Genomic DNA, 16006 nt, shown 5'->3' on the forward strand with positions numbered 1-16006 from the left:
GATCAATTTGATTAGGTTTGTGAACATGCAATTCATATGAATTGAATTTACAGCCTTTAATTATGAACATAAGAAAATTGAAGAAATAAAAAATAAAATGATTATGAAACATACGCATTATAAATATTAAAATATGAACATATGCACCAAAAATATGAATATATGCATTTTAGAAAATGAACATACGCATTCAAAATATGAACATATGCATTGGTTCATTTTTTGAATGTGTATGAACATAATTAAGCATTTTAGAAGGTAAACATATACATAATAAATATGAACATATGGATTTCAGAAAGTGAACATATGTTTTTCAGAAAGTTTACATAAGCATTTCAGAAAGTTTACAAAAGGATTCAAAATATGAACATAAGCATTTAAGAACGAAAGTGAACATATGCATGAAAAAATATGAACATATGCATTTCAAAAAGTGAATGTAATACCCCTAATTTTTGGATATACTTTCTTAATAACTTAATAATTTCTTTAATTTGGAGCCAAAATAAATTTTAAATTTTGGCGCCAAAAATCTTTTTAACAAATTAAATTTTTTCAAATTTCTAAATTAAATGATAATCTTGGTCGGTCCACATTTTTTACTAATTAATAATGTATGTCGTTTTGAACTAAATTATATTATTTTCCGATTTTTATCTTAATAATAATTAATAATCTTAGCCTAATTATCTTATGATTTACAACTAATTTAGATTTTTAATATTATCTAAAATATTTTAAGGATAAACTTGATTTAATTATCATTTTCCTAATTAATAATTAATTTCCGTTGGTTTAAAAAAATAAAAAATGTTTGCCGTATGTTTTGGGATGGAATTCCCAACTTTCAAGATTTCTTTGATTTCATCCTTACTCCTCCAACCAAACCAATGATAATCTTATTTTCTTCTCATCTTTTTCACTTGATCCTTTTCACATAAATTAACTTAGGCCAAATTACATCCAAATTCATCTAAAGAACCCAAATTTATCTTGTTTGCATACCAATCCTACACTCTCTTGAACTTTATCTTTTTCACCCTTATTCACCTATAAATAGACCCTTAATCCCCTTCATTCATTCACACCAAAATCAGAAAAAAAAAAAATCCTCTTCTCAACCTTCAATCCCACGCCATCCTCTTCCTCTATTTTCTTCTTGTTTGCTCAAACAAACACCGTACCGCAACTACACTACTGATTGTTGGCACCCAAACAACCACCACTACTACCATCTACTTGCCACCATACACCACCAGCTGTCACTGTCGGCCACCTGCTGCCACCATCCTTGCAGCCAGCCACCCCCGTAAGCTGCTGCCAGAAGGTCCTTCCTTCCTTCACCTTGCCGTACTTAGTTGAACAACAAAACAAAGAAAAACTCCACTTAGTAGTACTACTATTTTAACCTTAAACTTTTCTTTTACTCCTTCACTCTTATCAATGATGCTATAATTAATTATACTAATTGTAGTACTAACACCACTATTATGATACTAAAATTTTATTTTTGATACTTAAATATACAATTTGCTACAAACAAAACTTGGTTTTATAAAGGTTAATGTTAGGTGGTTCATGCACTAGTAGAGTATTAATTATAGTTTGGGTTTATTTTATTAACCTTATATTAATTAAGGTTATTTTAATTGTGTAGGAGGATTCCATTGATCGTGGTCAAGTGTAGTAGTCATACCATAATTTGTTCTCGTGATCAAGGTACGTATAGGTGGCTAGGTCCTTGATACAAGTTTTGAATGCGTGTTTTGGTGAATGTTTATAGTTGTTTAAATATTTTGTATGAAAGATTTGATTAATGATTTTCGTAATGAGTTAAAAATAAAATTTTACGACTTAAAAGTTTGATCTTAAAAGTGTTGTTTAATTTAATAAAAACTGTTTATAAATCACTTGATTACATGTTATTAAATTAAAGGAACTAATTTAAGATTTGCGGCTCATTATGGGCCTGAGTATTGATTACATGTTATTTAATTAAAGAGATTTATTTAAAATTTGGAGCTCATTATAGGCCTGAGTATTTAGTATATTGTCCCTCTACCCGGGACTGGTTAAGTAAGACCATGAGCTTTGTATGATATGGTCTTTCCTCGAGTACTGTTTAACTTGCTTGGGGGGTGTGCACACTTAGGTGAGGAAAATTGATTTTGGAACTTTGTCTGAAATTGGAATTCTATTGATTTGGGAAAGTTTCTATTAATGGATGTTACTACTTTTGGAAGACTTAAATTTGGAAAGTCTAATTTTGAAAAGGTGACTTTTGGCAAGTTTGAGTTGGAATAATTATTTCGAAAGCATGTCTGTCTAATAAAAGCATTTACATGCCTTGCACTTATACGTACTTAGCGTTTTTGCTAACCCGTTTTCCTTTTTGTTTTGGTTTGCCCAGTGAACATAAGCATTCAATATATTATGAACACAAGCACAAACAGACAAAATGAGAACATTTTATGGACATTAAGAATATTTATCATATGAACAACAAATAATAATATTATTAACATTTCAAAACATTTGATGATCATAAGGTATCCGTTTGATTTCACTAAATTTTTAAACAATTCCAATAAAAGTTTCGAACAACAGAGTGTCAAACAATATTCAAACAAAATTAAGTGATATTCATATAATTTTAAACAAAATTAAGTGAAATTTACATAAAATTACCTTTTTTGGGAGAATCCGTTTAATTTTCATCTCATCTCAAATATCCATGGTTGTTTTGGAGGAAAGAGAGTGAATTGTGTTTGATTGTAAGATAGGGAAAATCAAAGAGGGGAGTAATAAATTTCAGAAATTTAAATTCGAGAGTGACGATTTTTTTAAAAAAAATAATATTTAAATAAAATAATTGTTGGAAATGACGGTTTTGAATAAATGATAATTGGGTGGGCTGCATTTTAAATATATGTTCAGTTTTTTGGGTGGGCTCGTTTTGGTTTGGGCCTTTTTTTTTAAATAAGGCGCGTTTGAAATTGGGCTTGTAAGTTGGTGTTGTAGCTAGAATAGCTGCATAAGGGTGCCTTAGACCAATTGACTTTCAAGTTCTCATTGTTCTATGTAATTCCTAATACCTATAACCCCCTTTAGGCAATGCTGCCTACTCCCCCCTCCCACAATTACCAGAATAGCCCTAACCCCACCCCACTAACCGCACTAGTTAACAGTTACCTTCAGTAACTACAGTTAATTCCCCTACCCCACATACATATACGAATAAATGAAACAAAAAATCAAAAATTCATCATTTTCTACATTGTTCTTCGTCCGCCATTTTCTCTCTCATCAAACCTTTCAAAAAGCACAATTCTTAAAAAATTACTGCAAATTTGCTACAATCTCAACAACAATGAGTGATATATGAGAAGAATATGCACTAGGAGAAGAAAAATCTACAGAAAAATCAAAATCGTAAGTACATTTGTGCAATTTTTTACAATTAAAACCTAATTTTTAAAAATTTTGTTCAAAAACAAGTAAAGAAAGTAGTAATTTGTTAATTTCTTTTGTAGACCACAGAAGGAAGTTCCAGAAAGCAACAAAGAAGATGCTGCAGTTTCGTAAGTGAAGAATTGTTACAATTAAACCCTAATTTTTTTAAAATTTTGTTCAAAAACAAGTAAAGAAAGTAGTAATTTGTTTAATTTCTTTTGTAGACCACAAAAAGAAGTTCCAGAAAGCAACAAAGAAGATGCTGCAGTTTCGTAAGTATTATTTACTTAATTTGAAGTTGTTTATTTATCAATTTAAATTAATTTTTGAAAATGAAAAAAAAAATTAAAATATGCAAAACAGAGATGACGATATTCCTATTCAAAAACGATTGGATACAATACAAAAAAAGTGCCAACCTAAATCTCCCGTGCTTGATCCTCAACTTTTAAAAGATATAATAACATCGAGTGGTCCTGCTGAAAATGAAATGTCTCCACTTGTAAGGTATAATGATCATTTATAGCTTACTAAATGTTCATATACCTGTTTGTAGTTGTACATTTTTGTACTGGTCCTGCTGGTTTTTATTTTCTTAAGTATAAATGTTTGTACTTGTACAGTTATACATATATAAATGTTCATTTTATTGTAAACTTATGAACATTTATATATTCGTTCATGTGAACAATGTATAAAAATGTTCATTCTATTGTAACCTTATGAACATGTATAAATGTGCATGAACAAATATATTAATGTGTTCCTTTTTTCTATTTATGTGGAAATCATTATTATTAAGCATAATGAACATTTATATTTTATAAAATGATCAATCACAATTTGTATCATAAAACATAATAAATATGCATGCAAACTGATATATTGATGGTAACTTTTGATATTGTAGGTGAACCATATAAAGTGAAACGCATGATGAAATTTAGAGATGGAAATTCTGAACCTAAAATTAAACAAGAGATTACGCCATCAATTATTTCCAATGAAAAAAAAGAAGACCATAGTAGTTGGTGTGGGAACCATATTTTGATAAAAACATGTTAATCCCCAAGTAAGTTGATATATGTGCAAATTTTTTTATTTACATAAATATCATTGTATACATGTCAATTTTCTAAAATAATTCTTTAAATTTTAGTGAAAAAAAAAACAGAGTAACTTTTATAATGTCAAAATCAAGGCCATAAACAAATCAACCAATAAGGTATTAAATTTTAGTACTATTATTGAAATTCATCATTTAATATATAGAAATTAATCATTTTTTTCATACATTTTCTATTGCAACTAACTTTAATTATAACTATTGGAATTTAAAAACAATGCAAAGAAACAAATCAGGGGGATCAACTACTGCTGATCAGATACAGAAAAGGTAAATGTTCATCTTCAACTTATAAAATAATCATTTATATAAATAAAAAAGATTAATTTAATATTATAACAATTTTTTTGCCTTTCAGTGATGAAGAAAAGAAAGAATCAACTACTGTTGATCTAAATGAAGAAAAGTCATTCAACACAGAGTATGTGCACGATAATAAATTATATAATAGGTTGTATGATATATTATATAATCCTTTTCTTATATATTTTCTATATGTTTCATATGTCTTTATTTTATACTTCAGTGAAGGAGAAAACAAAGACTCAACTACTATTGCTCAAAATGTAGAAAAGTCCATGAACATTGAGTAAGTATGCTTAGAATAACAAATGCTCATTATCACTATATAATATAACCATTTTCAATATTATTTATATTGACATATATGTATAACAAAATTTCAGAGATTCATCAGTTAATGTACCCAGTACTACTGAAACACATCAAAAAACCATACAGAGGTATACATTTTACAATACATCATAATTAAGTTTTTCAATTTTTATGCTATTGTATTCTAATATTTGTGGTATTATTTGAAAATAACACAGCAAAATGGAAGCAGTGCAACATAATGCAAGAAAAAATCCAGAGTATGTTCACTTTCATAATGTTGAATGATGAAAAATATATCAATACATTATAATGTTTCAATTAATATTGTTCTTGTCATCTTTTTTACAGAAAGTTCTGATAAAAAAAAAGTTATACCGCAAGTGCACGGTGTCTGTCGTTAGTAGAGACTTAGCAAATACGGGTCGAATTCCACAGGGAGACATGTTCTATTAGTTTTTGCCCAACTATTATAAACTATCTCAATAAATGAAGAGTGATTTAGAAATTAATTAACTAAACTAAGACAATATTGAAAATAAGATTGTTCTCAAATAAATAAAGGTCTAGGGCATACGTTCGGTCCACCATGCTTATACCAATCCAAGAAATGCAAACAATTCATTAATAAATAAACTAGGTCGAATTATTAAAGCACTTGTTAATCCTACGGTCGGGAATTAACGCTTACGAATTAACATATTTAGTTCGGTCGCTAACATAATCAAATTCGCCAATTGTAATAAAGCCTCTAAAAATATGATCTTTCAATTCTAATTTTTATTAGATAAATAATCAACTCATGATATTGGCCAATTACATGAATCAAACAATAAAGCACAAATAAATTGGAATCATTCAAACCCTAATTCATGAATTCATAAATAAATAAGCACAAATAATCAAGGTATAAACATGGTTTCCCTCACTTAGCCCTAGAAAACGACTACTCATTCATAATTGAAATAAACAAAACAAAAAAGATAAATAAACTAGAATTCATAATTAATAAAATAAAGAACGAAGAACAAATGAAAATACCTCGATGATTGAATTAATGGATAGTAATCAACTAGGGTTCAACAATGGAGAGAAAAACTAAAGAAGTGTATCTACAAAATAAAGCATAAGAGAAGAAAATAAAATCCTCTCAAGTATTTACATTAAAGCCTAACCCTAAGTAAAAATAAATAAGTAAATAAAATAAGGAAATAAAAAATAACAAAGGTTGTCTTTTAATTGGTCGCTTGGAGAATCAAAATCGATGGAAGTAGAATAGCCCAATGTGTCGCACGCCAAACCCATCGCCCGATGGGTGGCCACTGGTCGAGTAATCGTGGGCTGCGACAAAGTCAACGTTCGACCATCGCCCGATGGATTTCCAGCGGGCCAGGCAGATTCAAAGGGTCGTGTGTGCGGCAACTACATCACCCGATGGCTGGGCGCTCGACTGGCAGATTTGCAAGACTGACTTCGAGTGGCTGTAACTTACGATCTAGGAATTGTATGAAGGCGTGCGACCTATCATTGGAAAGCTCTTCAAGTCTAGTTTCCAACCCAGATTGAATCACCTCAATCCGATCTGTATAGCTCGAGTTATGGCTGAAACCGTGCACAAGGGTCATTTTCCGCCTCGTCGTTCATTAGTGTTTTGCTTCATTTTCACTCAAATTCAATCTTGATTGGCACATACTGAACTCTTGAGGATGCTATGTTCATTGTCCATGTACACACTAATCAAAATCGACGTCTACAAGCATAGAATCCTCGATCAACAAACTTAATTCATCAGCTTCCATCCAACTATCATCTGAATCAACTCTAAACCCTTCGAAAACGTCCAAATGAATACGAAATCGCCTGAATCATTAAGAAAAACACAAATGGAGCGTAACAGAGCGATAAATTATGACCTATGCAAATATGACCCTTAAAACGACCAAAAAGACTAAGAAAAAGGTATAAAACTAGCATAAACGTGCCTAAGAATGTTATATAAATAAGATTCATCAAATTCCCCCAAGCTAAACCGTTGCTTGTCCCCAAGAAACACTAGACTCAAGACGGAGAAACAAGAAAAACAAGACTTCCAGGGAAACAGAATAAGACCGACTCGACTCTCGAGTAAACAATCAAACCAAAGTTAGCGATACTAAAATCTGGCTCGGATACATATAGAACCACATAACATTCATAGTCCTGCAATTAACTTACCAATCAAGATGCCACAAACAGTCTCTTTCCAAGATAATCTTCGACGATTTCCTGTAGATATGCTGAAGTCGAGCACGAGAGGTGTCTCAACTAGCTTAAGGGTATAACAAATACTCAACCTATACCATGTCGACTCGGAATGCAACAAATACTCTTTAACTTTGACTCAAAACTCGGTCCACTCAATCATAACTTATGCATGAAGATCAAAAGGTCTTTATAAGGGTCGTAATGGGGCTAGGGTGAGAGGTAGGATAAACATTTTGGGAAATGTGAGAGATGAGCTAGCTAGGGGAGTGGTAATGATAGTCCACAATAACAAGACAACTGAATGCATGTCAAAGATAACCTCGTTTAGCATCTAGCCTCTCCATGCACCATGAAAGCCAAATTAAAAGTCACTATACACCAAAAGCAATTCGATTTCCTCTTCTTCCCTTCTTTCTTCAACTTTTTTTTTTTTTTTAATAATAACTTTGAACTTCCATTCAAAATCTCCTTTATTGCACCACAAACCAAATATTTAGCCAAATAAAAATCACAAATCGCAAGATGGACCACTCCCCCAAGCTAGGCTTGGGAATAGTAACCAATTAAGGCCGAAGGCTTGTAATATGGCTAATTCAATGAAGAGTAAAGTTCAACATGGGTAACAATTAGGGAGCAAATGTACAAAAATAACATCTAGAGGCTCAAAATAAGAAAAAGAAAAGACTTTTATCATTTAAATCATGCACTCATTACAACCAAATTACTACGTGTCTCAAGACAAAATCAAGATCAAAGCTGCACCAGGAACTATCACACATACAAAAATATAGACTGTTATAAATGTGACAGTCAATTAATCAGATTTTAAAAACTCACATGGCTTGGGGTCTACAAAATCTCGACTAGCTAGACTCAAAAAGAGCAAAACATCTTACCACAAACAAATTAATCGCAGGCTACATTGTTAAGCAGTTATCAACGTATAAAGCACACTGACCGAATTTCAAAATCATAACTATGATGAAAAGAATCTCAAGAGAGTCTAATCTAATCCGCACATGGTTCTAAGTCAAAAAATGGAATATAGGCACAAGAATGCAGAAACAAAAAAAAAACAAAACTAAACTAAGAAAGCAATACTTTTTTTTTTTCGTTACATGTAAACTTCCATCCCTAATAGACGGTACAAACCATGCAACACCTACAGAAAGCAATAAAAACTACACTATGAAAGCATTAAAAGATAGATTTCCCTCCCCCAAGCTAGAATAAAACACAGTGTCCTCACTGTGGCAAAAAAAAATACAAGAACGAGGGAGAAGAAAGAAAAGCTCACTCAGCAGGAGCCTCGTCGACAGAAGAGGTGTCGAATGTAGTGTCATGAGATTTAGCGGTGTTTCTAGAAGCTACTATCTGCTGACGAAGAAAAACAACCTCCGAATCCAAGGTTTGAAACCGTTGCTCCAAACTGCTTAAATGAGCAATGACCTCCTGAGAAAACGTACCAATGCTATCCATGAATAGCTTAAACACCTCTATAGTGACCGGATTGCTGCTAGACCCCTCAAAATTGACATTGTGGAAATCATTATTATTAAGCATAATGAACATTTATATTTTATAAAATGATCAATCACAATTTGTATCATAAAACATAATAAATATGCATGCAAACTGATATATTGATGGTAACTTTTGATATTGTAGGTGAACCATATAAAGTGAAACGCATGATGAAATTTAGAGATGGAAATTCTGAACCTAAAATTAAACAAGAGATTACGCCATCAATTATTTCCAATGAAAAAAAAGAAGACCATAGTAGTTGGTGTGGGAACCATATTTTGATAAAAACATGTTAATCCCCAAGTAAGTTGATATATGTGCAAATTTTTTTATTTACATAAATATCATTGTATACATGTCAATTTTCTAAAATAATTCTTTAAATTTTAGTGAAAAAAAAAACAGAGTAACTTTTATAATGTCAAAATCAAGGCCATAAACAAATCAACCAATAAGGTATTAAATTTTAGTACTATTATTGAAATTCATCATTTAATATATAGAAATTAATCATTTTTTTCATACATTTTCTATTGCAACTAACTTTAATTATAACTATTGGAATTTAAAAACAATGCAAAGAAACAAATCAGGGGGGATCAACTACTGCTGATCAGATACAGAAAAGGTAAATGTTCATCTTCAACTTATAAAATAATCATTTATATAAATAAAAAAGATTAATTTAATATTATAACAATTTTTTTGCCTTTCAGTGATGAAGAAAAGAAAGAATCAACTACTGTTGATCTAAATGAAGAAAAGTCATTCAACACAGAGTATGTGCACGATAATAAATTATATAATAGGTTGTATGATATATTATATAATCCTTTTCTTATATATTTTCTATATGTTTCATATGTCTTTATTTTATACTTCAGTGAAGGAGAAAACAAAGACTCAACTACTATTGCTCAAAATGTAGAAAAGTCCATGAACATTGAGTAAGTATGCTTAGAATAACAAATGCTCATTATCACTATATAATATAACCATTTTCAATATTATTTATATTGACATATATGTATAACAAAATTTCAGAGATTCATCAGTTAATGTACCCAGTACTACTGAAAACACATCAAAAAACCATACAGAGGTATACATTTTACAATACATCATAATTAAGTTTTTCAATTTTTATGCTATTGTATTCTAATATTTGTGGTATTATTTGAAAATAACACAGCAAAATGGAAGCAGTGCAACATAATGCAAGAAAAAATCCAGAGTATGTTCACTTTCATAATGTTGAATGATGAAAAATATATCAATACATTATAATGTTTCAATTAATATTGTTCTTGTCATCTTTTTTACAGAAAGTTCTGATAAAAAAAAGTTATACCGCAAGTGCACGGTGTCTGTCGTTAGTAGAGACTTAGCAAATACGGGTCGAATTCCACAGGGAGACATGTTCTATTAGTTTTTGCCCAACTATTATAAACTATCTCAATAAATGAAGAGTGATTTAGAAATTAATTAACTAAACTAAGACAATATTGAAAATAAGATTGTTCTCAAATAAATAAAGGTCTAGGGCATACGTTCGGTCCACCATGCTTATACCAATCCAAGAAATGCAAACAATTCATTAATAAATAAACTAGGTCGAATTATTAAAGCACTTGTTAATCCTACGGTCGGGAATTAACGCTTACGAATTAACATATTTAGTTCGGTCGCTAACATAATCAAATTCGCCAATTGTAATAAAGCCTCTAAAAATATGATCTTTCAATTCTAATTTTTATTAGATAAATAATCAACTCATGATATTGGCCAATTACATGAATCAAACAATAAAGCACAAATAAATTGGAATCATTCAAACCCTAATTCATGAATTCATAAATAAATAAGCACAAATAATCAAGGTATAAACATGGTTTCCCTCACTTAGCCCTAGAAAACGACTACTCATTCATAATTGAAATAAACAAAACAAAAAAGATAAATAAACTAGAATTCATAATTAATAAAATAAAGAACGAAGAACAAATGAAAATACCTCGATGATTGAATTAATGGATAGTAATCAACTAGGGTTCAACAATGGAGAGAAAAACTAAAGAAGTGTATCTACAAAATAAAGCATAAGAGAAGAAAATAAAATCCTCTCAAGTATTTACATTAAAGCCTAACCCTAAGTAAAAATAAATAAGTAAATAAAATAAGGAAATAAAAAATAACAAAGGTTGTCTTTTAATTGGTCGCTTGGAGAATCAAAATCGATGGAAGTAGAATAGCCCAATGTGTCGCACGCCAAACCCATCGCCCGATGGGTGGCCACTGGTCGAGTAATCGTGGGCTGCGACAAAGTCAACGTTCGACCATCGCCCGATGGATTTCCAGCGGGCCAGGCAGATTCAAAGGGTCGTGTGTGCGGCAACTACATCACCCGATGGCTGGGCGCTCGACTGGCAGATTTGCAAGACTGACTTCGAGTGGCTGTAACTTACGATCTAGGAATTGTATGAAGGCGTGCGACCTATCATTGGAAAGCTCTTCAAGTCTAGTTTCCAACCCAGATTGAATCACCTCAATCCGATCTGTATAGCTCGAGTTATGGCTGAAACCGTGCACAAGGGTCATTTTCCGCCTCGTCGTTCATTAGTGTTTTGCTTCATTTTCACTCAAATTCAATCTTGATTGGCACATACTGAACTCTTGAGGATGCTATGTTCATTGTCCATGTACACACTAATCAAAATCGACGTCTACAAGCATAGAATCCTCGATCAACAAACTTAATTCATCAGCTTCCATCCAACTATCATCTGAATCAACTCTAAACCCTTCGAAAACGTCCAAATGAATACGAAATCGCCTGAATCATTAAGAAAAACACAAATGGAGCGTAACAGAGCGATAAATTATGACCTATGCAAATATGACCCTTAAAACGACCAAAAAGACTAAGAAAAAGGTATAAAACTAGCATAAACGTGCCTAAGAATGTTATATAAATAAGATTCATCAAATTCCCCCAAGCTAAACCGTTGCTTGTCCCCAAGAAACACTAGACTCAAGACGGAGAAACAAGAAAAACAAGACTTCCAGGGAAACAGAATAAGACCGACTCGACTCTCGAGTAAACAATCAAACCAAAGTTAGCGATACTAAAATCTGGCTCGGATACATATAGAACCACATAACATTCATAGTCCTGCAATTAACTTACCAATCAAGATGCCACAAACAGTCTCTTTCCAAGATAATCTTCGACGATTTCCTGTAGATATGCTGAAGTCGAGCACGAGAGGTGTCTCAACTAGCTTAAGGGTATAACAAATACTCAACCTATACCATGTCGACTCGGAATGCAACAAATACTCTTTAACTTTGACTCAAAACTCGGTCCACTCAATCATAACTTATGCATGAAGATCAAAAGGTCTTTATAAGGGTCGTAATGGGGCTAGGGTGAGAGGTAGGATAAACATTTTGGGAAATGTGAGAGATGAGCTAGCTAGGGGAGTGGTAATGATAGTCCACAATAACAAGACAACTGAATGCATGTCAAAGATAACCTCGTTTAGCATCTAGCCTCTCCATGCACCATGAAAGCCAAATTAAAAGTCACTATACACCAAAAGCAATTCGATTTCCTCTTCTTCCCTTCTTTCTTCAACTTTTTTTTTTTTTTTAATAATAACTTTGAACTTCCATTCAAAATCTCCTTTATTGCACCACAAACCAAATATTTAGCCAAATAAAAATCACAAATCGCAAGATGGACCACTCCCCCAAGCTAGGCTTGGGAATAGTAACCAATTAAGGCCGAAGGCTTGTAATATGGCTAATTCAATGAAGAGTAAAGTTCAACATGGGTAACAATTAGGGAGCAAATGTACAAAAATAACATCTAGAGGCTCAAAATAAGAAAAAGAAAAGACTTTTATCATTTAAATCATGCACTCATTACAACCAAATTACTACGTGTCTCAAGACAAAATCAAGATCAAAGCTGCACCAGGAACTATCACACATACAAAAATATAGACTGTTATAAATGTGACAGTCAATTAATCAGATTTTAAAAACTCACATGGCTTGGGGTCTACAAAATCTCGACTAGCTAGACTCAAAAAGAGCAAAACATCTTACCACAAACAAATTAATCGCAGGCTACATTGTTAAGCAGTTATCAACGTATAAAGCACACTGACCGAATTTCAAAATCATAACTATGATGAAAAGAATCTCAAGAGAGTCTAATCTAATCCGCACATGGTTCTAAGTCAAAAAATGGAATATAGGCACAAGAATGCAGAAACAAAAAAAAAAACAAAACTAAACTAAGAAAGCAATACTTTTTTTTTTTCGTTACATGTAAACTTCCATCCCTAATAGACGGTACAAACCATGCAACACCTACAGAAAGCAATAAAAACTACACTATGAAAGCATTAAAAGATAGATTTCCCTCCCCCAAGCTAGAATAAAACACAGTGTCCTCACTGTGGCAAAAAAAAATACAAGAACGAGGGAGAAGAAAGAAAAGCTCACTCAGCAGGAGCCTCGTCGACAGAAGAGGTGTCGAATGTAGTGTCATGAGATTTAGCGGTGTTTCTAGAAGCTACTATCTGCTGACGAAGAAAAACAACCTCCGAATCCAAGGTTTGAAACCGTTGCTCCAAACTGCTTAAATGAGCAATGACCTCCTGAGAAAACGTACCAATGCTATCCATGAATAGCTTAAACACCTCTATAGTGACCGGATTGCTGCTAGACCCCTCAAAATTGACATTATCACGGAAAGGGTGGGCTGGAACAGTCCTACAAGAAGGAGAGATCTTTGAAGTGTCATCAACCAAAGGCGAAGGGGCCGAAGAAGAACCTTGCTTTGTAGAATGCACACCTGTTTGTATGATTGTTTTGATGTTGGGGGTAGGCAGAAACAAAAGGGCATTTGGAGTACCCATTCGAGTCGCAAGAGTGGGAAAAAATAGCATAAGGAATCGAATGTGAGTCCTTCTCTTCTCCGCTAACTTGCCATACAAACAAATCAATCTTTGGTAACAACAACCAACCATATCGTTCCATGCTCACATGATCAAGGAGTGCATATGTGTTCAAATTCTTAAAGTAAGACAAATCGATCCCCAGATGCTTAGCAAAGACGGTTACAAAGCTCCCCATAGTAATAGTCCATTTTGGCTTGTTTCTCTCTACAAGAAATGCGGCAATGAGGAATTTTTCGAAATCCAATTGACCCATCCTATCTCGATCACCATATAAGAACCACCAAAGCATCTTGAAATCGATCACTTGTAGCAATTTGTCCCATCTCTGTCTTTGGAAAGAACACTTGTAGAAGTAAGCGATGCAGAATACGAGGCATAGGGTTCACAATTGAAAAAGAATTAGTATAACCAACTTTCCAATCATCCCGACCTGTGAGTTCTTTCCAAAAGACTTTTTGGTTAAATTGTAATCCATTCTTGTCACCCCAAAACGAACCAAATTTTTATGGGCCAATGGTTCCATCACAGGGCCACTCGAAAATTTCATTAACCTCCTTTGGTGCCTTTGAATGTGTCACTCCATCAAGAGAAAAAGATATGTCACCATTATCCGACACCACCAAAGAAGTAAGAAACTCAACAACCAAATCCGGATAAACCTCTTTCTTCAAATTAAGAACTTTTGACCAACCACACCTTCGACCAATTTCTTGCAAACAATCGTCAACTCCAAGCTTCTTACCATCATCATATGAATAACGAAGTGTCGGTTTGATTTTTCAGCCTTGAAGTGAAAAACCAAGGTCTTGTTGAGTTTTACTCAAACTTGAGGAAGGGTGGGAAGTGGGAGGTGGAGTGGTATGAGAAGTGGTTGGAGGGGGATTGATTGGTGGTTCGGTAGATTTTTGTGGTGGCTTGGGATGTTTCTTTGAAGATGGGGCTCTTGCTTTTCGAGGTGGGTTTCTTTTTGTCGGAGTTGATCTTAATGGTGCAAGTGGAGAAGGGGTGGATTTTGGGTGAGAACTAGTGGTTCGTGTGGTTCTCATGATGTAATTTCACAATAAAAAAAGCAATAGGCACAAAATACTCCAACTAACACTAGTATTCACAATCCCAAAAACCAAAGCAGAATCAAAATCCAAGTATCCGATCCACCAACCAAACATCAATGTTTCAATCACAAAAATCACCACAAACTCAACAACAATCCAATAATATAAGACAAGAGGCAAAATTTTCAATTTTATATGAGTGTGAACAATTTAAGAAGAGAAGTTGGATGAAGAATTGGAAATAATACCTTTTTCTTGTGCAATTAAGACTATATTGTTGTTGATTACCTCAAATTAAGCATCAATTAAATTGCAATTCTAACCAATTCACCCAATCGAAAAAAAGAAAATAAAAAAGCCCTAACCTTGAAAGAATTAGGGTTCTTCTCTTTTTCTTTTCTTTTTTTTTGTGGAGGGGGGTTGTCCGATTCGCCGGAGGTGCGCTGGTGGTGCAACATTGGTGGGTGGCGCCAGTTGGAGTGGTGGAGAGAGAAGAGGGCTGCCTTGGGATGCGTGCAGGCTGTAGCAGCGTAGTTCTCCTTTTTCTTTTTTTTTTTGAAAAGCTAAAAAGAAAAAACTCCACTAAACAACTCGTTAGAATCGTTAGTGAACTAAAACAAAACAAAATAAAATAGAAAAACTAGTACTAGAAAAAAAATTAAAAAAAGTAAAATAAAATAAACGACGGAAAATAAACAACTAAAAGAAAATTAAAGAAGAGCTAGAATATCGGGTTGCCTCCCGATAAGCGCTCATTTAAAGTCGTGAGCTCAACTTCTTACCTCAATTTCAAGCATTAATTGGTGGATCGGAGGGAGAAATAGTCTCCAATTTTCCAATAAAAGCACCCTCGGTATATGGCTTCAAACATTGTCCATTTACCTTGAATTTCGTGCCATTTTCACTAGCAACCTTAATGGCTCCATGTGCTTTGACATCAGTCACTGTGAAAGGCCCAGACCATCTAGACTTAAGCTTTCCAGGAAAGAGCCGAATTCTTGAGCTGTAAAGCA

This window comes from Chenopodium quinoa, unplaced genomic scaffold (assembly GCF_001683475.1).
Source record: "Chenopodium quinoa cultivar QQ74 unplaced genomic scaffold, ASM168347v1, whole genome shotgun sequence".
Lineage (NCBI taxonomy): Eukaryota > Viridiplantae > Streptophyta > Magnoliopsida > Caryophyllales > Amaranthaceae > Chenopodium > Chenopodium quinoa.